This window comes from Thamnophis elegans, chromosome 1, assembly GCF_009769535.1.
Source record: "Thamnophis elegans isolate rThaEle1 chromosome 1, rThaEle1.pri, whole genome shotgun sequence".
Taxonomy (NCBI): domain Eukaryota; kingdom Metazoa; phylum Chordata; class Lepidosauria; order Squamata; family Colubridae; genus Thamnophis; species Thamnophis elegans.
The window spans coordinates 114,620,135-114,644,029 of NC_045541.1; the positions used below are offsets into that span (position 1 = coordinate 114,620,135).

Genomic DNA, 23,895 nt, shown 5'->3' on the forward strand with positions numbered 1-23,895 from the left:
AGATGATAGATAGATAGATAGATAGATAGATAGATAGATAGATAGATAGAGAGAGAGAGAGAGAGAGAGAGAGACAGACAGACAGACAGACAGACAGACAGAATGAATCCTTTTGAAAAGAACAAAAATGCAGGTAGTCCTTGACCTACGACCCCAAGTAAACCCAAACTTTTTGTTGCTACAGTGAGACATTTGTTGAGATTTGCCCCATTTTGCTGGCACAGATGATAATCTAGTGTATATATGCCCCAATTTCCCTCAACGGTACACGGCTTCTTCAGATATAGAAAAAGAAATTAGTTCTTCAGACCACATGTAACTGATGAAGAAGACTTCCCGTATCTGTCTTTCTTGCATTCAGAATGGGGTGCCCTATCTAATTTCATTCTCCTCCTATTAGTTTCAAAATGACTCATAGAGAATTCAAAAATCAAAATTCAAAAATGACTTTGTTTAGAACAATTCTGCCTCAGTTAGTGTTAGATACTAGCAACTGTAATAATGGTTTCCACCAAGGTCCTCTTTTTCGTCGGGAACAGAGGTTTAATCTCATTGGTCGAAGGGTCTGACAGCTCCCTATAAAAGGGCTGCTGTCAACCTGAACCTTCGCTGGATTGTACATACTTGTCCTGTTACAATAAAGAGCTGTTGTTGCCTAAGCCTGAGTGTGCCTTTCCATTACCTAATCCAGGGGTAGTCAACATTTTTATACCTACCGCCCACTTTTGTATCTCTGTTAGTAGTAAAATTTTCTAACCGCCCACCGGTTCCACAGTAATGGTGATTTATAAAGTAGGGAAGTCAATTAAATTTTAAAATGGAAAGTGCTTCAATATCGGACAAAACCCGTACTAGTGGGTGGTAGGGACCAGGTTGACTACCACTGACCTAATCTAACAGTCAGGGTCATAGCTGCATATTATATGCACAGGATATGTACAAGGCATAACGGTCACATTAAACCAATAGTACACTTGCAGCACAAATTCCTCTACATGATACTATATAGCATAATGTGCATTGAGAGCAGAGGTGGCATTCAGCAGGTTCTGACCAGTTCTGGAGAACCTGTAACGGAGATTTTGAGTAGTTCGGAGAACCGCTAAATACCACCTCTGACAGGCCCCATCCCCATCTATTCTCTGTCTCCCAAGTCCCAGCTGATTGGGAGGGAATGGAGATTTTGCAGTATTCCCCTGCCACGCTTACCAAGCCATGCCCCTCCATCAAGTTACACCCACAGAACTGGTAGTAAAACATTTTGAATCCCATCACTGATTGAGAGCATAATCCATCTCTCTCACTTGGCGAATATCAACATGCAGTGCATGTGGCCTTGGGTACCAAAGACTGCTTGCAGTGTTATGAGAGAGATAAGGTCAGTGGCTCAGTCATCATGGACTCTGAAGCTTAAAAAAGAGCTCAGGTTTCGTACTCTTCTGAAAATAAGCTTCTTTTTTTATTTGTTTATTTTCTCAGCATCTCTGGAAAAATCACAGTGTAATGTGACTCAGATTAAAGAAGAGATGAACAAGTGACCCAGAAAAATTCAATCTGGAATTTTTTGATCTTTCTGCCTGATAACTGCTGAACAAGCGACAAAGAGCCTAGCAGGGTGTTGACAATGAATCGGTTAATTGTGGCACAGACTTTAGGATGCAAAACACTATTTTCTTCTGCACTGTATTCACAAGAGTAAAAAAGTTATCCGCAAATAAGTATTTGGAAGGCAAAAGTAGACTAACAAGTACGATTTAAAGATTGGGAACTGTTCCCTGCAAACAAATAGTCCTGTTTGCAGGGATTTCTATTTAGCAGAACATCAAAGAATAAACCACTATAACTGACACCGCATGGGGACAATCATTTTGCATAGCACTTCTTTACTGCAAGAAATAAATAGTAGTAAAATTGATAATGAGCTCTACTCACGCACTATTCATTCTAATTCTTTAATTCTCACGCTAATGCTCTTAAATATCCAAAATATGAGGCCAGAGGCAGGGAGTCTCAAAAGTGCTTCAGTGCTATGTTTCTATTTTTATATTCCAATTTATAAACTCCTTTAATTCCCTTACTTAGAACCTGACCTATTTGGCTCACCGAAATAACATATCCTTGCCTAGCAGGTAAAATGATCACTTATCTTGGTGGAAATTACATACAATAGCATCTACTAAAAACAGCACTGAAAATAGGATTAGTTTAACCGATTAAAGCATTTTAAAGTGTAAGGGACAGTGTGCCTTCTTTCATGGAAAACAAAATACTGTATATCTCACCAGGGAGACAGTTCCACAGATGAGGGAAGCTGTAATCAAAAAGATATCTCTAGCACTTACTACTCACCTTATTTCTCATAGCACTCAGGGAAAAATCTTAGTATAACCATTTAGTGTACTAAATGGGAAGCAGATATTCCATTGAGTATCTAAGCCACCAATCTTGTAGGAACCCATAAATAGCAATAGCTCTTAGACTTATATACCAGCCCATAGTGCTTTACAGCACTGTCTGGGCAGTTTATGTCAGCATATTGCCCCCAACAATCTGGATTCTCATTTTATCAACCTCAGAAGGATAAAAGGCTGAGTCAACCTTGAGTCCGTCAGGATCAAATTTCAGGCTGTGGGCAGAGTTAGCTTGCAATACTGCATTCTAACCACTATGTCACCAGGGGTCTTATAAGGCTACATAAATATAGAGCATTGAGCTTTAACTGATCTTGGGGCTATCCAGAAGTCAATGAAGCATTTCCATTGACTTCATCATAAGGTTTTCCCAACAATTGACCTTTCTTATGTCTAACCACAACCTTGAGTCAAGAACAGTCCCGTATTCAAGAGAATGTACATCTTGGGCTTCAAGTAATCCAGCTGGACCTAGGAAAAGTCCAAAACTGTAGACTGAGTTGGTTCTTCAGAAAGGAGGCAAATCTATGCTGAATATCACTTTCTAGAGCAAGCAAATAGTGATCTGCAAAACTGCTCCTATCAGAACTGAGAATCACTTTATTTTAATTTTAAACTTTACAAATGAACTAGTTAAATCTGGCAATAGTCCCCCTGAACATCTTGTTCAGGGTAAGAAAACTATTTGTAAGCAATGATGATATTGCTAAAAATATACATAGATATATCTCCATCATGAAATTCCCTTTGAAGGTAAGCAATTTATGTAAGTGAAGAAAAAGAGTAAGAATTGGTAAGCAAAAAAGAAAACCCAACTAAAAGAGATGAGATAACCAAAAAAGAGACATTACAAAGACCATTTTTCCAGAAAACCACTCACCATTTTACTTGTCTCTTTTAATCTTAAGTATTCCATGTTCTTTGATTATATTCTTTGTTAGTTTTGTAACTACATTTTTCACTACATACATGGTTACAATACCTTTTGATCATCATTTTTTCTATCAATTATTCTCTCACACTCCCTTTGTTTTCCTCATCCACTACCTTTCATCATCCCAAGCATTTTTTCCAGAACTTTCCATGTGTATAACTCAAAACTCACATACTTCGCAGCACTCTCGAACATAATTATTTTCACGCTGTTCAGGAAAATTTCCACATCCCATTTTTTATGTCACCATGCAATTCATTCTGTCAGTATATTAATCTATTTGTTTTTATTCATTTATTTGATCACATTTATTATTGTTGATTTTTTAAAAAATATATAGGACATGTATAGAAGTCATTCTGGGGGGTCCTTGATGCTCTCTAAGCTTGGTTGTTTTTTTACAGAAGTTTCATTACCCAAACTAGATAACATCAATATGCATGAAAACAATCAAGCTGAGAGAGCACCAAGAACTGCCTATTCAATCCTCAGCTACAAACATTCTACTTTAAAGGTCATTCTTTTCTCCCTCTCATTTTGGGCTGCTAAATAATCCTTTGCTCATTCTGCTGCTTTTTTTGTCTATTTCAGGGTGTGATCCTGAATCTCAGAACCTGACTGGAGTTGGTGAAACTTCCAAAAAACAGTTGAAGGCCTACTTCTTCAACTACTAATTCACTGTTTCTAAGCCATTTGATTTGTCCAAGAACATGGCTCACAACTCTCTAAATCTCTCTCAGGGATCATAAAAATGAACTTTTGCCAGTAATTACACATCATACCAAAACTAAACTTTTCCCACATCCGCATAGTCTGTCCCCTTTCTGGCTAGAAACTAGAGGAAGCTCTCAGGGTTTTGCCAGTGAGACCAGAAGCTAAATGCACTACCCATTCTTCTGGGGGTATTGATGCGCTGCTGTCTTTTCCTCAAAAATTACAACAGAACCTTCATTGGTTTTTCCTTCTTTGCCAACTAAGTTTATCTGAATCCCTTGATTCACTCTAAGGAGAATGTAGTATTAGATATACAGTACATAAAGTAATAGACACATACACACTGAATTCAAAAGACGCATGATTTCCAGACAACAAAATAGTTAATCACTGAATAGCAGAGCAATTAGAATAATTAGGTGACTTACTGCTTTTATTGCATTTTTTTTTACGGAAGTTAAGCCAGGAGATCAAAGGAAGAATCTAAAGATCCCTTTAATATGCTTTAGCTACATGTTACTTACCCAGCTGTCTAGCCACAAATGTAAAATGCCCAGAGAAACCAATGTTTTTTATATTATAGTATTACAAATGTGTAACACAAGAATGTTTTTCAGTGATAGTTGTTCTCAAAAACCATGTCAGCAGCATAACAATTTGCTTGAGAGCCTGGATTTATTAATTTATCTTCTAATATGCCCTCATCCTTCAACAATACACACACACATGTGCATGACCAAATACACACATGTGCACACGTACACGCACACACACTCCACCAACAGAAGCTTAAAATACCAGAGGTTCATAGGTAGAGTACTCACCTGAAACTCAAGTTTTAGACTGACCAATCTGAGCATAGCCTAGATTGACTATAGAATAACCTATGGCTCAATACCCCACAGATATACCTGTGGATCCCTGGCACTATATAAATGCAATGTGATTATGGAGGATAACACCGGAAGTCAATTAAAGAGAGTTTGCACAAGATCCAGGTCTTGTGTTTTTTCTTTTTGTTGGATAACCTGCTGGTTTAGTGAGCTGGTCAAAGGAAGACATGGAGGCTGTTGATATGAAAACCTGGAAGTTCCTTTCAATGTACAAAGATTTCCACTCTGGGTCTGAAACCCAGAGACTACTACAGGGATGGGTTTCAACCGGTATGGACTGAACCAGCCATACCGGATGGTGAAATTTAGCGTGCCTTCCCGTACCCCTTGGTCAGGAGGCCCCTTACCGGAACGCTCCCTTCCCTCATTCACTCTTTCACTCACCCCGCCCATCCTCACCATGCTGCTGAAAAGTTCTCAGAAGAAGAACCAGGAGAAGAAAGAACTGGTGAGTGGCTGGGGAGGATGTTGGGGAAGAGGCAGAGCGGCTGGAAGATACTATAGGAACACATGCTTCCAGCCCCTCTGCCTCTTCCCTCTTCCTGGATTCACTCAGGCCTTTTAAAAACTCACAGCTTGTCCACATCAGGGATGGGTTTCAGGCGGTTCATGGCGGTCCCCGTGAACAGGTTGGTCGGCGAACCCGGAAGTAAGTAACTTCCGGGAACGCCGAAGGATCCACCCGCCCGCCCACGTTTCTTACCCGGTTTTGATGAGTTCTGCGCTTCCACGCATGCGCAGAACGCATACAGCGCCTGCGCGATCCTCCAGGAGCAGCTGGAGCATCGCACAGGCGCTAGTACACATGCGTGCACTGCACGCGTGCACGAGGACGCCGCCGGCCCCGTTCCAACCGAACCGGTTGGAATGGGACGAGAAACCCACCCCTGGTCCACATGCACACACTTCCAGCCCCTGGATTCCCTCAGACGTTTTTAAAACTCACAGCCTGTGCACACGCACAAACCTCCAGCCCATCTGCCTCTTCCCTCTTCCTGGATTTACTCAAACATTTTTAAAACACAGTCTGTGCATGCACAAGACGTTTTTAAAACTCACAGCCTGTGCACAGCACACACACTTCCAGCCCTTCTGCCTTTTCCCTCTGCCTAGATTCACTCAGACATTTTGAAAACTCACAGCCTGAGCACACGCACATACTCTTCCACTCTTTTAAAAACATCTGAGTGAATCCAGGAAGAGGGAAGAGGCAGAGGGGCTGGAAGAGTGTGTGCTGTGCACAGGCTGTGAGTTTTAAAAATGTCTGAGTGAATCCAGGAAGAGGGAAGAGGCAGAGGGGCTGGAAGTATGTGTGTAAGGTGGTCAGTAATGTTGAAGACCAGCAAGGACAGTCATATTTCCTCTGTAAGTAGCTGTTTTATTGTTTTGTGTACTTATTTTATTCTTATTTAAGTAGTAAGTACATAAAATAATAAATAAATTTCTTTTTTTATATATCTTCCTTTTGTAGATCATTCTTTGGGGCAAAGAATTCAGACATCGACTTGGCCACTCCCACCCAGTCACATAACTGCCAAGCTACTCCCACCTGGTCACATAACTGCCAAGCCACTCCCACTCAGCCACATGACTGCCAAGCTACTCCCACCCAGTCACATGATCACCAAGCCACTCCCACAAAACAGGCCACACCTACAGAATAGGTTCTGAAAAAGTTTGAAACCCACCACTGCTGTTAAACATTCAGAAAGAGGGTGAGATGCATCTAATAAGACTCAAAGCCACTGTCATGGATGAAAGACAGAGGATCCAGAAGTACATTAGTAAGATGCCATCCAAAGATAATCTAATGAGAGAATGCCTTTACAGCACTCTCTGAGTGGTTTACAAATTTCCCTCAACAATATGGGTCCTCATTTTACTGACCACTAAAGGATGGAAGTCTTACTCAACTTTGAGTCGGTCAGGATCAAACTCCTGGCTGTGAGCAGATTTTGTCTGTGATGCTGCATTCTAACCACTGTGGCTCAGTAGCAGACATGAGAGGAAGAACAAGCAGAGAAAATGCTATGGCAAAATAAGACTTGCATGGGGTGTTCCAGCAATTGATAGCTGAGGTCACAGCTGATCATAGCAGCAAAACAAAAGGCACAAAGTACCAGATCCATAGAAGAAGGGATCTGCCACACTAGACAGGACTCAAGGTGTAGACTATAGAGAGAGACCTCAGAGACAGTCCAACATGGTAGACTTCAAATGCAGGCTGGAACAGCTTATACTGAACGGCACAACCAAGTACAGGAACATATGCACAGTGTATGGCTGACACCTTCCAAAGTCCAGTTGGGAAATAGATGGCCATGGAGAATAAGAGGGCTAAGATCCTGTGGGACTTCCACAGACAGGCATCTGCTGGAAAACTTAGATTTCATGGGACTAGACAAGGACCAGAAGGCAGCAACAGTGATAGATATAGTGGTGCCATGTGTGTGTACATGTGCACATGTAAATACACGTTACACACCAAAATACGCACCCTTAGCACTGCTCTATCTATCACAAACAGAAACATGCATGTACAGTATAGGACCGTGATGCCGAACCTACGGCACATGTGCCGCAGGTGGCACGTGGAGCTATATTTGCTGGCACGGCAGCCCTTAGCTCAGGTGTGCATGTGCGTGACAGCCAGCTGATTTTTGGCCTTCCAGGGACAGGAGGAGGCCATTGGGGGGGGGGGGGCTGGGCTCCAGAGGCTTTCCTGGGAAGGTGAAAAACGGCCCAATGGGCAAACCAGAAGTTCATTCCTAAACTTCCAGTTGGGCTGTTGGGCTGTTTTTCGCCCTCCCAAATTTTAGCAAAGCCCCCAGAGCCTAGAGAGGGCAAGAAACAGGCCCAACGGGTCAACCAGAAGTTTGTTTCCCATTGGGCCTGTTTTTCGCCCTCCCCAGGCTCTGGGGGCTTTCTTGAAAAATGCCCTCCCCTGGGCTTCAGGAATGCCTCCGGAGTCTGGGGAGGGTGAAAATCCCCCCCATGCAGGGGGTCGCTCATTCATGCACAGGTGGGGGAGTCAAGTGCGCATGCACAGGTGGGTGTGGCATACATGCATAATAGCACACACACACACACACAATTTTGGTATTCCTTTAGAAAAAAGGTTAGCCATCACTGGTATATGATATCAGCCTGTGGATCCACATGGCATTTTATCCTTTAAGAATAAAGTCTGCCTTACCTACAGAAAATGTGAAATAGGTTCCTCTGAAACTGTTTCCCCCACCCCAACCACTACCCCTCGACCTTTCTCCTTTTTCTTAATGCTTTTATTATAGTTCTTCAGGCAAGTGTGATGCCTATGTACTACCAAATACAGTCTGGGCTATCAATTTTACTGCTGGGGAAAGTGTACGTTCCTTATATAAACAAGGAAAATCAATCCAGGGAGTTTTCTGTCTGACTGCAAAACTGATTAAATCAGGTTCTCTAATAAGATCAGATTGAGAAATTGACTATAGAGAATGGAAGGCAGGGAGCATTTCCTATCTGTCCTTTCCCCCAGAGACTTGGCAGGCAGGAAAAGATTAGTTTGATTTAAGGTATTTTTTAAAGCCACATCAAGCGCACCTGGATGAAAAAAAAAACACTCAACAGGTGAAGCAAGCTATTATATGAAAAAAAAAATTTACTACAAACTTCTTTAGAAGTTATATATGCTGTGCTCAGATTTTAAATCCCCGGCACTTAAAACACGGGGTCATTGCACTATTCCAGAATCAGTTCCACAACTCTGTAATCATTGTCTGTGTTTGGAGTTACTTGATTTATTTCTGGCTCAGCACACTGAAATCCTGTCAAACTTCTGGGCAATCTGTTGTTGTTTTTCTCCCTGGGGCAGAACTCAGGCCTCACTCCACCTCTGATACACAAGCTTCAGCTGATGTCGCTATTTCTGGATGCTGTTTCTGGGTGTCGCTGTTTCTAGGTGGCCCTCGGGATATCAGCACAACAATCAGGCTTGGAAGCCATCTTTTCCTTTGGTCCTCAAGCCTGCCACACATTCTGCTGTGGGGAACTGGGAGGGGGGATTGTATGGAGCATGGGATATATGTAGCCATAATAACATTCCTTCTCAGAGAGTCAAGGTCATCTTGCCCCAGCACCTGGACTGATGTGGATAGAAGGAATCTTCCTTCATGGCAATGACTGACTGGACCATGTGATGACCTTGTGTGTGTTGGGGCAGGGTCTTGAACTTTCAACTGGGTGGGGGAAACCTGGAAGCTTTCAGATTGAGGTTTCCCAGATGTGCCAAAATGGCTCTTCTAATAAATTGGAATTTGAGGAATCTCTAGCCTCAGACTTTTATTTTATAGAGGAAATTACCCTGACAGTAGCCACACTTCCCGACAAATTCTTTAATTTGTACTGCCTGTGAGCTTTGTCCAATAACATCGGTAATCATCTATACCCTATCATCTGCTGCTGCACTGAGCAAATTTGCACAATCTTTAGGATGGGATTGTTGCTCTTCTTAGCTCAGCCAAAGAGACAAGGAAGGACCCAAGCTGGTAATAAAGTGAAAAAGAGTTTAAAGAAATGATAAATCAGGACTGGACAGAAGCATCAAAAATGTCTTTATTGTTTCTCTTTATGTATACAGAGTTCTAATCTAGGATCTCAAGTTCTATCATTACCTGGAATAAATGGATGATAGGTAGGTAGGTAGGTAGGTAGGTAGGTAGGTAGGTAGGTAGATAGATAGATAGATAGATAGATAGATAGATAGATAGATAGATAGATAGACAGACAGACAGACAGACAGACAGACAGACAGACAGACAGACAGATATAAAGATATAAAGATATAAAGATATAAAGATATAAAGATATAATATAAAGACAGACATACAATGATGAATGGATAAATTATTCCTTTAGTTCAGCAGTTCCCAACCTTTCCTGCTTGGCGGACCAACATGGGAGGTCAGGGGGTGAGAGTGGGGATTGCTCCAGATGAATGGTAGGCGCGCATGCGCACAGCTCCATTTGTGTGAGCAATAAGTGTGCATGCCTACCGCTCAACAAGTGGAGCTTTGTATACTCTCATGAGTACCTGCAATTCATGTAAGCACCTGTCACTCATGAAAGTGGAGCTGCACAAGGAAACACGCTCCCCTGTCACTCTCATGGCCCAGTTCCAAATGGGCCAAGGGGAAGTAGTGGGCCATAGTGCAGTAGTGGGCCATGGTGCAGTAATGAGCCATAGCCCTAGGGTTGGGAACCCATGCTTTAGTTGAAGTATTACTTTTAGGTAATACAAAACACTCATCTAAGAGTTTCTTTGAGAATATCATGGCTTTTCTTCAAAATATTCATTCAGAACTATATCCTATGTTGATACAACTTCCAATCATACAAATAAGACCCAGTGCTGAATAGACTAAAATCCTTTATTTCCTGGGGAAGTAAAAGCTAAACAACATTGCTAAGCAGAAGCAGAGATTCCAACTTTCTCTCCTATGTAGAGATCTCTATGGGCAAATGTTTTCTCTATCAAGGTGCAGCAGACTGGAAATGGGAGATAAGACCACTATCTCCAAAGATCATTGCATCTAAGAGGCTGAAAAAAAACATAAAATATATACAATCCAAGGTGGAGATTACTTCAGTATGTTGCTGGCAGTGAGTCAAATTGTGACGACGCTTGTCTAGTAATGTTAAACTGCAGCATAAAGAAATGGCCAAGATCTTTGAGACAAGTTTTAAATAAAGCAGAACAGAAAAAGAATCACGTTATATTTCTTATATTTTCCAGCAAAAAAAAGGTACTTAATATTGGGGGAAAGTATTTCACCTTCTCCTTTTCTTTAAAAACAAAAAGAAAAAAACCCAAACAAACTGGATTGAATTTTGCAAATATAACTGCAGGGTTTTGCTTTGTTTTCATTGTGAATTATCCAGACTTGTTGGCAGTAAGAGTTTGAATGAAATTAGTCTGATCCACCCTTCCTCCTCTTGAGGCTAACAAATTATCGGATGATTCATAAATAAATTAGAAAATACAGACTCAGTGGAGTCAAATTTGTTAGACTAATATAAAAGCAAGAGATCCTTGAATTCCTCCACTTTAGGACCAGGAAATGTTGGTTTTCTATAAGGTAAAGGTAAAGGTTCCTCCACATACTGTACTACTGTAATGCGCTCTACATGGGGCAGCTCTTGAAGAGCATTCGGAGACTTCAGCTTGTCCAGAATGCAGCCGCTCGAGCGATTGTGGGTGCACCTCAGTTCACCCACGTTACACCTATCCTCCGCGAGCTGCACTGGCTGCCTATTGGTCTCCGGACGCGCTTCAAGGTGCTAGTCGTTACTTATAAAGCCCTATATGGTATCGGACCTGGGTACTTGAGAGACCGCCTCCTGCCAATTACCTCCCAAAGACCTATTAGATCCCACAGACTAGGCCTCCTCCGAATTCCATCCGCTGGCCAATGTAAACTGTCAACTACTCGGAGGAGAGCCTTCTCTGTGGCTGCTCCGGCCCTCTGGAACGACCTCCCCGTGGAGATTCGGACCTTCACCACCCTTCAGGCTTTCCACAAAGCCATTAAGACCTGGCTGTTCTGGCAGGCCTGGAGCTGATGAGTTCCCAGCCCCACTCAAATTGTTGTGACTGTTGTGAGTTTTTAAAATCTGTTCTTTGTAATTTGTTTCTCGTCTTGTTTGTCCTTGTATTGTTCCCTTCCCCTTGGTTTGTTAGCCGCCCTGAGTCCCTCTGGGAATAGGGCGGCATACAAGTTTAATAAACCATAAACCAACCATAAACCACATATGCGTGGTAGTCATTTCCGGCTCTAAGGGCAGTACTCATCTCCGTTTCTAAGCTGAAGAGCCAGCACTGTCCAAAGATGTCTCCATGGTCTTATGGCTGGCATGACTAAATGCCAAAGATGCAAGGAGTGCTATTACCTTCCCACCAAGGTGGTCCCTATTTTTCTACTTGCACTTTTTACATGCTTTCAAACTGCTAGGCTGGCAGAAGCTGGGACAAGTAATGGGAGCTCACTTTGTTACGTGGCGCTAGGGTTTCGAACTGTCAACATTTCTGATCGACAATCTCAGCGTCTTAACCACTGAGCTACGATGTCCCTGGGTTTCTGTACCCTACTATAATCATTTCTTCACGTGTAGTATTCATCAATTTTGTCATTGCTTATTCTGCAGAAGCTTAAAAAGTATTATAGGAATTTAGTAAGAGCGGATGATAACTTGGACAATATCAGTAGATTGCATACTGGTTTCCGTTCACAGTTAGAAAAATAAGCAGCTTTTACTTGTGTTTTTCACAGTCTAGAAATCAGAGTGAGGTGCAAAAGGTTTACCGCAGGAGAAATCTAAATACAAATAACCAAGTCTATAAATAAATAAAATTACCTGTAAGAATCTCTCTCGAATATCTAGTTTAATAAAAATATGTTTAAGGTTCAGAATAATTACAATATAATATTTTTGAGAAGGAGCACAAGATTAATCATTCTAGCACAGAAAGTACATATAGAAAATTGCAGTGCCCAGCTCAATACAAAACAGTTTCCATTCTCCCTTATGCTTGGAAGGGTTTTATCAGTAAATGTTGCTTACATTGTAATATTTCAATATTTTGATGAATTCACAGAGGTACTCTTTAGAGCAGCTTCACAAATAGAATCTTCTGGACTTTATAATTAGGTAAAGGTAAAGGTTCCCCTAGCACATATGTGCTAGTCCTTCCCAACTATAGGGGGTCGTGCTCATCTCCCTTTCAAAGCTGAAGAGCCAGCGCTGTCCGAAGACGTCTCCATGGTCATGTAGACAGCATGACTAAATGCCAAAGATGCATGGAATGCTGTTACCTTTCCACCAAGGTGGTCCCTATTTTTCTATTTGTATTTTTTACATGCTTTCAAATTGCTAGATTGGCAGAAGCTGGGACAAGTAACAGGAGCTCACTCCGTTATGCATCACTAGTGATTCGAACCGCCGAACTGCTGACCTTTCTGAACGACAAGCTCAGTGTCTTAGCCACTGAGCCACCCCGTCCCATCACTTTTTAATTAGCGGCATACAAAAAAAAACCCAGTTTTTCCCCAATAACCATCTTCTAAGGTTTCCTTGCTAGATAATGTGAAGATCTGCTGATTTAAATATAAACTATCATGTCTTCTGGCAAACTATGATGTCTTATCCAAGCTTTCTATGCAAGGTGCTGCCAACACGCAATTATTATCAAAAATAGCTGAGATTTAGCCAAATCTCCACTTACACTTGTTTTCTGATTGTGTTAATACAAATAACATACAGGTAATCCTTACTTAACGACTTCCCTGTTTAGTAACTGTTCAAACTTAAAACAGCACTGAAAAGTAACTTTATGACTAGTCGTCACAGCTATGACCATCACAGCCCATGGTCACATTATTGCCATTTGTGTCCTTCCCAGTCAGCTTCTAACAAGCCAAGTCAATAGAAAAGATAGGAATAAGATTGAAATTGCAGTCACATGATGAACATGTTGAACAATAGTGGCACTTATTGATGGAGTTGCCATTCTCAGTTGTAGTTGTTAAGTAAGTACTACCTGAATATTATATACAGGGCGGGGCATAACCTTTTCCTAGGGGGTCACAGCAACACTTGTAATAACAACACAAATAATTCATACACCATTCCAAAACCCATCAAAAACTGAGTTTATTGACATGATTTAATAGTCAGTATGACCACCATTAGCCCTTCGAACAGCATTCAAACGAGGTGGATAAGAACACAACAAATCTTCAAACAGTTCCGTTCGATTTTCCAGATTTTTCAACACAGTTTCCAAATTCATTCTCAAAGTTTCAACCGAATATCGATTTTGATCTTGCTCCTGAATCATCAGAGCTTCCACTTCATCCTTAATTATGGCCCCAATGTTCTCTGCCAGATTGAGATCTGGCGAATTTCCCGGCCAGACGTCATTGCCCCAAAATTCGACATTGTTTTCCTTTAACAATTGCTGAGTCGCATTTGCACGCATGCAAGGAGCTTTGTCATGAAGAAAGACAGCCTCACCAACCACCAAGACATTGTCTGGATCACTGAGAAATGGAATGACATTCTCCAATAAAATTTTCTCACGGAAATAACTGCCATCCCAGGATTCCCCTTTATCCTTCAAAACCCAATGCAGTTTCTTGGCTGTGAAAATGACGAAAATCCCGATGCAAGTCGGATTGCGAACGATTTGTCGATATCGTTCATGTTTGGCGATGTCGTCGACGTCTTTAGCCCAAATTCGATCGTTCTGGAAATTCGGTTTTCGAATGGCATAAACGAAGAATTCGTCAGATGGCGCCAAATGAAGAAAATCTTCCTCGGTCCATTCAGACAACCAATCGCACAACCAAAGCCGATCTTGAACGTGTGTTTGAGTTTTCAATGGTTTGCAAATGACGTGGAATGGCTTCAAACCTTCTCGTTCTCGATATCGGCCGATTGTCCTTTGATCAACTCGTTTTCCACGAATTTGAAGGATTTCTTGGGCCACTTTTCGGTTTCCTTTTCGTTGTTTGCGACTGCCAGTTGCAATGATGGCTTTGCTTTCTTGGGACAGTTGCAGAGGACGCCCTTCTCCAAATTTTGTGAAACATTCTTGGGCTGTTTTGTTCCAATTATCAGTAACCCAATCCGGATGACGTTTCAATTTGTTTGCAATCCATTTTCGATTGATAAACGTCACTCCAGCATCGCGAGCCTCTCGAAAGGCAATGCATTTTATTCTGTCAATGATCCTTTGTTCTTCCGAATCGAATTTTCCAGCCATTCTTAAAGCAAATTTAACATTTAATAGCTCATTCAATTCAGTTTTTTATGGGCTTTAAAATGAGGTGTCGCGGAAGTTGTAAACTGCTGTCGATCTTGCTGTGACCCCCTAGGAAAAGGTTATGCCCCGCCCTGTACTTCTCTTGAAGTTACAGGTGGGAGGGAGGGAAGAAGATCAGAAGAATACTGTTCAATGTTAACTTATTAGAAAAGAAAGGGCCAATATCAGTATCTTGTTTTAAATAAAAGATTGTACATTTAAATACTTTGCAAGGTCCATAGGGCAGCTCTGGAGAATCATTGGCAGTAGACAGTATTGAGAAAGTAATATTTGGACTTGAGGGGGAAGTATTTTTACAGCACTGTCCTCTGTCCCTTGCATTATCATAGCAATTTCATGCATTGTAATTAATCCAGCTTCTATCTATCATATTTTATGGGTGTCTGTACATCTGGGGGAAATGTTTTCCCTTTAGGACTTCAGCTGGTCAAAATTGAAAACTTATCATATATTTTCAGAAAAAAGGAAAATATAGTAAAATGGAAGCAATCAACCAGAGAACGTCTTTAAAATGTCATTCATTCCATAACCCCACCCAGAAATGTGGGGGAACATATTTCATTGTGTCTCAACTAGATTTTGGGGAACAAAAATATAAGATGCTATACTACTTTAATCCAAATCAGATTCTAGAACTTGGACTTTAAGATTAATTAGCAGGTGTTAAAATGCTGGTACCATCCTGACCTGCATATTTCTATAGTCAAGTCAAGTCAAGTAGGTTTTATTGTCATTTCGACAATATACAGTACAGTACACAGTGAGACGAAACAACGTTTCCCCAGGACCAAGAATGATAAATTCTCATGCTTAATAAAGCAATATTTGCTAGCCTTTGATGTCTGATTCACTCAAAGTGACATATAATAAAGTGGAACCCCAATGTGTGAATTGCAAGCCCAAAGTTATTCCTGCCTTCCACCTGTGAGATCAGGTGCTCAGATGTGCACACAGAGTTATGAGGGATAATTCTGTACAGTGCTATGAGGTGGCTAAAACCAGAAACAAGGAACAAGTCTGATGTATTGTAATATAATATAAGCATATTTCTATAGTCAAGTCAAGTAGGTTTTATTGTCATTTCAACAATATACAGTATAGTACACAGTGAGATGAAACAATGTTTCCCCAGGACCAATCAGTCTGATGCTACATCAGGCAACATAGATAAAAAGAAAAAGAGCAGAACACAGAACTACATATAACTCTAAATCTAAGAATTTAGAGAGTGTTGAGGAGACTGATGGCTTGTGGAAAGAAACTGTTATACAGTCTGTTTGTGCGGGCCCGAATGCTTCTGTACCTTTTCCCAGATTGCAGGAGAGTAAAGAGCGTGTATGAAGGGTGTGTGTGGTCATCCACAATGTTTCTGGCTTTACAGCGTGTAGTGTATATGTCCATGACAGAGCAACCCCGATGATCTTCTCTGCTGTCCTCACTATTCGCTGTAGGGTCTTGTGATCTGAAACAGTGTAATTCCCAAACCAGGTGGTGATGCAGCTGCTCAGGGTGCTCTCGATGGTCCGTCTGTAGAAGGTTATGAGGATGTGTGGTGGAAGCTGTGCCTTCTCAGTTTCCTAAAAAAGTAAATACGCTGCTGGGCCTTCCTTGTTATGGAACTGGTGTTGAGGGACAAGGTGAGGTTCTCTGCCAGGTGAACACTAAGGAATTTGGTGCTCTCTATGATCTCCACAGAGGAGCCATTGATCTTCAGCGCGGAGCAGTCGTGTTGTGTCTATAGTACTTTCCCTGATGCAATGACCTTCCCAGAAGGTCAATTCAATCCTGCCTTTCCACTAGGAAAGTCCACCGATTTGCACCATCATGCACCATTGCAATCCACTTTTTTTCACTGGAAAGGGCTGCAGTGATACAATTTGAACAAAGAGTGTAAGATTTCCTACTTTTAAAATTATGTATTCATTTGTTCATTAATTTTAGTTGTCAAATTTCTAGGCAGCCCAACTCCAAAATGACAATGGGTGGTTTTACAACATTAAAAGACAACAGTATCCACACCTAAAGCACATACATGGCATTATATAAAATAAAAATGAACATATGAAGGGAACAACAAAATGTGACTTATCATCACCGTCATCTAAAAGGAACCTGCTCAAATAACCTAAGACCTGGGGAGGAATATGTTTTAAAAAACTACTTGAAGGCAGGCAAGGTGGGAACAGTATGTATCTCAAGGGAGAGGGAGGGTGTTTTTTAAAAACACACACACACACACACACACACAAATCCCCCCCCTCCCCAAAATGGCCAAATCCTATTTGCCTTTAGACTCTGCAGTTTTCTAGGCAATCTTCTCAGAAATAGGTTTTAAGGACTAAGAAAGAGTGATTGGCCCATGGTCACACAGTTGGCAGAATTATAACTCATTTTCCCCTGTTCTTGGTCCAATAATATAAGCAGCAAACTGGCCCATGCATACCCTTAATCTGAAAAAAAGTCTTCCAAATATTTGTGATTAAAAGGGCATTTAAACAGTTTTCAAAGATATTTTATAAATTGTCATGCTAAATAAAGCAATATTTGATAGACTTTGATGTTCACTCAAAGTGACATATAATAAAGTGGAACCCCAATGTGTGAATTGCAAGCCCAAAGTTACTCCTGCCTTCCACCTGTGAGATCAGGTGTTCAGATGTGCACACAGAGTTATGAGGGATAACTCTGTACAGTGCTATGAAGTGGCTAAAACCAGAAACAAGGAACAAGTATGATGTATTGTAATATAATATGAGCCTTAGTAAAAGACAGGATGTCTTCAAAGTATGTGACATTTGGCAGTCTGCTTCACATGTTGAAAGTACCATTTGTGCAACTTTCATCACAGAATCAGATTCAATTCAAAATAATCCATCTGTGACAAACTAGGTCACCCAAACTGAAAGAAGGTTGTTTTTTTTTAAGGTGGGGAAATGATCAGGTCAGTACAGTTCAATTTGTACTGTGGCTTGAAAACATCAAGTGAGAGGCATACAAACAAAACAACATTGAAAGATCAAACTCAGGCAAAGCACATGGTAAAAGCAGGGTGCAAAGATACTTTCTTGCCTGGTAAGTATAACTAATAATTGTCCCATTTAATTTAAATAGAAGGAGCTTCAGATGGCTGGAACTTTTGTGTGTGTTTTGTTTTGTGTTTTGCATTTTTATTCCTGCAGAGCAATTGTACTTCCTAAGAAAAGAGGAAACAAATCTCTGCCACTCACTCTATTTTCCAAGTGACAAAAAAACTTCCAACTCAGAAAAAGAAGAGCAGATAACCCCAAGAAGTCCAGATCAAAAGAGGCACAATAGGGCTGGAAACTATCCTACATTTTAAAAAACCTGGTTTTCCTTTGCTAATTGACAAGGTTCTACGCTAACAAGCAAGAAGGGCAATTTCAGCCTAATTCTGGGATGGCAAACCTAAAGCATGCGTGCCACAGGTGGCACTCGGAGTCATTTGTCAGGGCACGCGAGGCGTTGCTCTGTCACCTGGTCAGCATGCATGTGCTCGCTGGCCAGCTGACTTCAGCCATTTTTAGACCATTTTTCGCCCTCCCCAGGCTCCAGAGGCTTTATAGGAGCCTAGGGAGAGCGAAAACAGTCTCCCCTGCCCCCCGGAGGCTTCAGTAGCTTCCCTGAAGCCTCCGGAGCACAAAAAACCAGCCCTACGGGCAAACTGGAAGTTCAGGAACGGAGTTCCGATTTGCTTGTAGGATCGGTTTTAGCCCAAGAAAGCTCCTGAAGCCTCCGGAAGGCCTCGGGGGGGGGTGTTTTTGCCCTCCCCAGGCTCCTATAAAGCCTCTAGAGCCTGAGGAGCATGCAAAAAATGGGGGGAAGCATTGGTCATGCGCGCATGTGCACTGGGAGTCGCTCATTGCATTATGGGTGTGGCATGCCTGTGTGTGACCCCCTGTGCTCCCCCCCTTTTGGCACACGAGCCAAAAAAGGTTCGCCATCACTGGCCTAATTCATCTGAGAAGAATTCTTCATATGACCATCAAACTTTAAAGTAGAAGCTATTCACTATATGGTGAGATGAAGTCCCTGCAAGGTAATTTCCTAGAAAAAACTCTTTTTCTCTTTCTTCTACTGTCTTTCTCTTTCCATCTTTCCCTCCTCCTCCTCTTTTTCTCCTCTACCCAAAACACCACAAGTAAGACAAAAGTAGGGGAAACATCAAGAGAGAGAGAGATGTTCCTGCCTATGCATACATCCAGGCAAGTCTGCCTGAATAGAAAAGATGATCATAGCTTGGTTTTGGTTTAGGCTCTATTTGGCTTGGGGTATCGTCTTCCCTTCTCCTGAACTGCCTTGCCTTTCAGTGTGTTTTACCAAAGGTTCTAACCATTTGATTATAGAGGAAATACCCGCATCCACAGTGAATTATGTTGCTTATCTCATTAGTGTGGAAGAGCCATAACTCAAAGCTAGTGAAAAAGCTACAGGGGGAGGAAGACAAAGAAAGAGAAGGACGTGCACTGCATTGTTTAAAATTAACCCTGAACTGATCACCATGAAATACAGCCTTTATTTGAGGAATCAGAATGGTGCAAAAGAGAAGTGATTTAAAAATAAAAGTTGGTTTTGCTTCTTACTGAAAGTAAGCAGCCGTGCCATAAATATTACATAAGTCAAAGGGAAATGGAATTGGGGACAAATACATCAGTGTCAATTTATGTATTTATTTTTTATTAATTTGTTAACCCAGTCATAAGGTTGATTCATCATTATCCCAAGCCTGGATAAATAGGAAGGGTTTGAGAAAGCAATGGTGAACTAATTTTTTTTAAAAAGGATCAAGAATTTCCTGATATGCAAGCTGGCTTTAGAAAGGAGTGTGGCACTCGAGATCACTTTGCCAATGGAGTATGGAAAAGACACAAATATCAAAAGGGTCTATATAAGTGTTTTATCTATTACAGAATAACCTTTCACTATATAGAACATAATAAGCTATAGGAGGCTTTGTGCTATCTTGGTGTCCCAACTAAGGCAGGCAATAGTGAGAACACTCTATGGAGACAGAGGTTGCTTCAGGACCAGTAAGCGAAGTCAGACAGGGATATATTTTATCACCATTTTTGTTCAATCTGTATCAGGGGTGGGTTCTGCCCGGCTTTACTGCTGGTTCGCTCGCATGCATGCTTTGCACACATGCACGCTGGATGTGCGCTGCACACGCATGCACAATTCAATTAAAATTGTTCTGTGCATGCACAGAACTAAAAAAAAATGGTGGCACCAATGGTGCCAACAGGAGAACCGGTTCCAGGGCATGGCATGTCTGGGTCGCTGCCAGTTTAAGCAACCCAGGCCGCCATACCATTACCAGTTCTGCTGAACCGGTCCGAACCAGTAGGAACCCACCACCGATCTTTATGCTGAAGTCCATGGAGATTCTCTGTCATCTAAGTCATGGTTGTTCCAAAGGTGCTTTTTCAAGAGGCAACTGGACTTTGTGGTCAGAGTAAAAAGAAGCTTCTTGGATGAGAAGCTAAACGTCTTCAAAGAAAAACAAGAAAGTCCAGTTGCCTCTTGAAAAAGGGCGACCATTGGGACGTGTGTGCTATGGTGATTTTGCAGAAATTAGACCTAGAATTGTCTGATTTGGAAGTGAAGATTGGAGGAAGAACCATAAATAATCTGAGGTATGCGGATGATGCAACATGAAAATGAAGAAGACCTGAAAAAATGATCTGGAAAATCAAGCATGAAAGTGAAAAAGTAGGATCGAGTCTTAACTGCAGGAAAAGAAAGATAATGACAACAGCTACGGATGGACATGAGAGGTTTAAAATCAAGAAAGAGGAAAATGAAATAGTTTGAGAATGTATCTTCCTTGGATCAAAAATTGTTCAAAATGGCAGTTTTACACCCGAAATCAAATGCACAATAATCTTAGACAACACTGCAATGGTTAACATGAATAAGATATGGAAAAGCAGAGATACTGATATAAATACAAAAAGGATGCTAGTTAGAGCAATAGTGTTCCCTATAATGATGTATGGGTGTGAGAGTTGTACACTAAGAACTGCTGATTGAAGAATAATTAACACCTTTGAACTGTGATGCTGGTGTAAATTATTGTATATACCATGGACAGCCAGAACAACCAAAAGAAGTGCTGAATCATATAAAACTAGAAATAGCACTAGAAGCCAAAATCACAAGACTACATCTGATTTACTTTGGCCAAATCATGCATGCAAATTCATCGGAGAAGTCAATGATGCTAGGAATGGTTAGTGGATCAAGAAAAAGAGGCTAGCAAAAAACTCACTGGCTTGATACCATCGTATCTGATACAAAGATGGAATTCAATCACTAAAAGAAGTTGTGCTTGACAGGCTAGCATGAAGAGCACTTACCTATAAAGTCATCAAGAGTTGGATACAATCCAACAATTAAAACTACTATTAACAATTTATTTAATTTTGCTTCAAGGCGACACTGGGAAGCTTATAACATCAAATTCTCAAGGATACTTATATATATGTTTTTTAAAGAGCTACATCCAATCTATTTGACGTATGCAGGTATGTAGAAGATGATCATCTGTAGTTAGAAAAAGTTCAACAACCCAGGATAAAACTAGGCTAGAACCTAAGCCTTAGAGCCCTAAATCATGATGCTAAATATTTAATCAATCAGTGATTAAATGTTTAGGGAATATCAGGGAAGTTGAATTTTTACAGGAAAGACCCATGTCTTTGAACACATATATCAACCCTTACATAAGAATTGTCAATAGGTCCTAGATATTGTTTTGTAAGAATAAATGGAAGGGATCCTCAAATGAAGTAGCAGAAGCAAAAGATTTCTGTACCTATCATTATTTTAGGGAGCTCCCAGAACTGATTTTTTAAAACTTTCCACATGCCAACATTTATCTGTAAAATTTATGAGACCAATCACAGATTGAATATCATTCCTTTATTTCCAGTAATTTACTGACTTATTCTTCAGTCCTGTCTCAAGGCTCTTCCTAGATTTCTTCAAATTGCAGTCCAAAGGCTCACTCTGACTCACAAAGATAGATTTGATGCCACTAGATTACCAGAATATATATTTCAGGTCATAACTACAGAATTAAGCTTTCTAGATTCAACAGACAAAAGCATAATGTTCAAGAGGGAAAAAACAAATACATGAACAAAAATATAAAAATATTCCAAAACCGTTTCTCTAAAAGATAACTCAGCAAATGAAGAAAAAAAAGAGGATAATAAATGCCTCATAATACTTGACTAAAGAATGGAGCTATTATTCCAACATAAGTACCTATATTCTGCTTTCTCATGTGCCCACACACAGAGTGTCAATTGTTCCTCGTCAATTGGCCTGCTCAGCTGGGAAATGAGCCTTGGTAACCCAAGCTGTCCATGGTTACATCTCAACGGTAATGAGAAAAGGAACTCATGCTGTACCAAAAAAAATGTAACAACTGATTTGATCCCACATTTATCATAATCTTGAGAATGAAGAGAAAAATCATGTGATGTTTCTTTCTGTATATATCAGTAACTAACTCTCAAGGTTTATCAGTTAGATATCATTTTTACATTCTGTATAAGATAATGGCGGAAATAGTGATTATTAATTTAATTTTGGAATTTTGTGCAACAAGAATCCAGGGGCCATTTTGACTCAACTAATTTTTACACATCCTGAAGTGACCACATTTAATCTTGAATCAGAGAAGGTAGAAGGTTTGGCATACAGTAATTGTTTTATCAATTGACCATAATAGTTTTGTGCATTTGACTAACTGACTGTTCTCTTTCTATATTGCTCTCCCTAATTCAATCCTATCTTGGGAGTACAATGGTAGAATTTTTCATCTAGAACAGGTATCTCCAACCCATGACCTGCAGGCCACGTGTAGCCCTGGTCAGCCAGTAATGCGGCCCCACAAGATCATAATAAAAATATAAAATAAAGGAAGGGAGTTTTTATTTATATATATATGAAATATATTATACATTTTATATGTGGCTCAAGAAAAATCCTCTTCATTCAAATAAGCCAAAAGTTTGGACACGCCTGATCTAGAGTAAATCTGAACACTGATATAGAACACTACATTGAGCCTCTTAACAACTGAAATCTGTAATTTTCTTTGCAACTATCTTTTTCTTCTCTGCATGTTTCTTAATTTTCTTATGCAGTGGAATAAAGGGAAACACAAATGTAGACAAATATTGTTTAATTTCGTATTCTTCCATTCAGGTAACCAACTAAACCAAGACCTCTGTGTCTTCACCGGATGTTTTTTTCAGCAATTAAAAAGCTATGTAGAAAAGGCCATATTACAATTTCTTTTTAAAATAGAGGGGGCAGGTATCTATACCTCATTGTCTCCCAGTCAGAAACAGTTTACATTGCTTACACACATACACACACACACAGACACACAAAGACACACACAACAGAAGGAGAAAATCACAGAATTCCATATAATACATCACTTTATTTTTACATTATAGTAGCAAGTCAAGCTCTTTCTCAAACTGAATGTCTTTCAAAATAGTTAGTGGATGTGTGGATTAGTGGATGTGGTGGTTACTTGTGGATTTTTCTTTTGGAAAATAATGTATATTATTCTCAGGTGACTCAAATGTCTTTTCCACAGTTAAACTTTGATTTAAAGAAATAAATGAGGAAGGGTGTCCATTATATCTGAATGTCTGTTAAATATGAAAATATCCCTTTCATCAATATATAATGTTGATGCAATGATGTCATTACACGAATCACATAAATTGTTGGTGTAATGACATCACTACACCAACAATATGAATTGCTCATTAAAATAAATGAAAATAAACTGAACTATTTCATCCAAACTACCTCTGAGGCAGCAAAATTGTATGTGATTTGGGGACGTTGATCAGAGTTAAAATGTGTCCATTGCATCCAAAGTCTGCTAAATATGGGTTTGTTCAGTAAACCTTTTACTGAATTGTCAATTCTCTTCAGTACTGTTTTTCCATTGCACAGAAATAAAGAAGCTGGAGCGATATAAGTTGAGGATGGGGCAAAATTTGTCTGTACACTGAGAATGCAGCT

The 23,895-nt window shown here is 40.4% G+C and overlaps 1 protein-coding gene across 4 annotated transcripts in view; it reads right to left on the reverse strand.

Annotated features, from left to right (window-relative positions):
- The window catches only part of DPF3 (double PHD fingers 3), a 228,601-nt gene that overhangs the window by 101,442 nt on the left and 103,264 nt on the right, over positions 1–23,895 (reverse strand). The window lies entirely within an intron of this gene.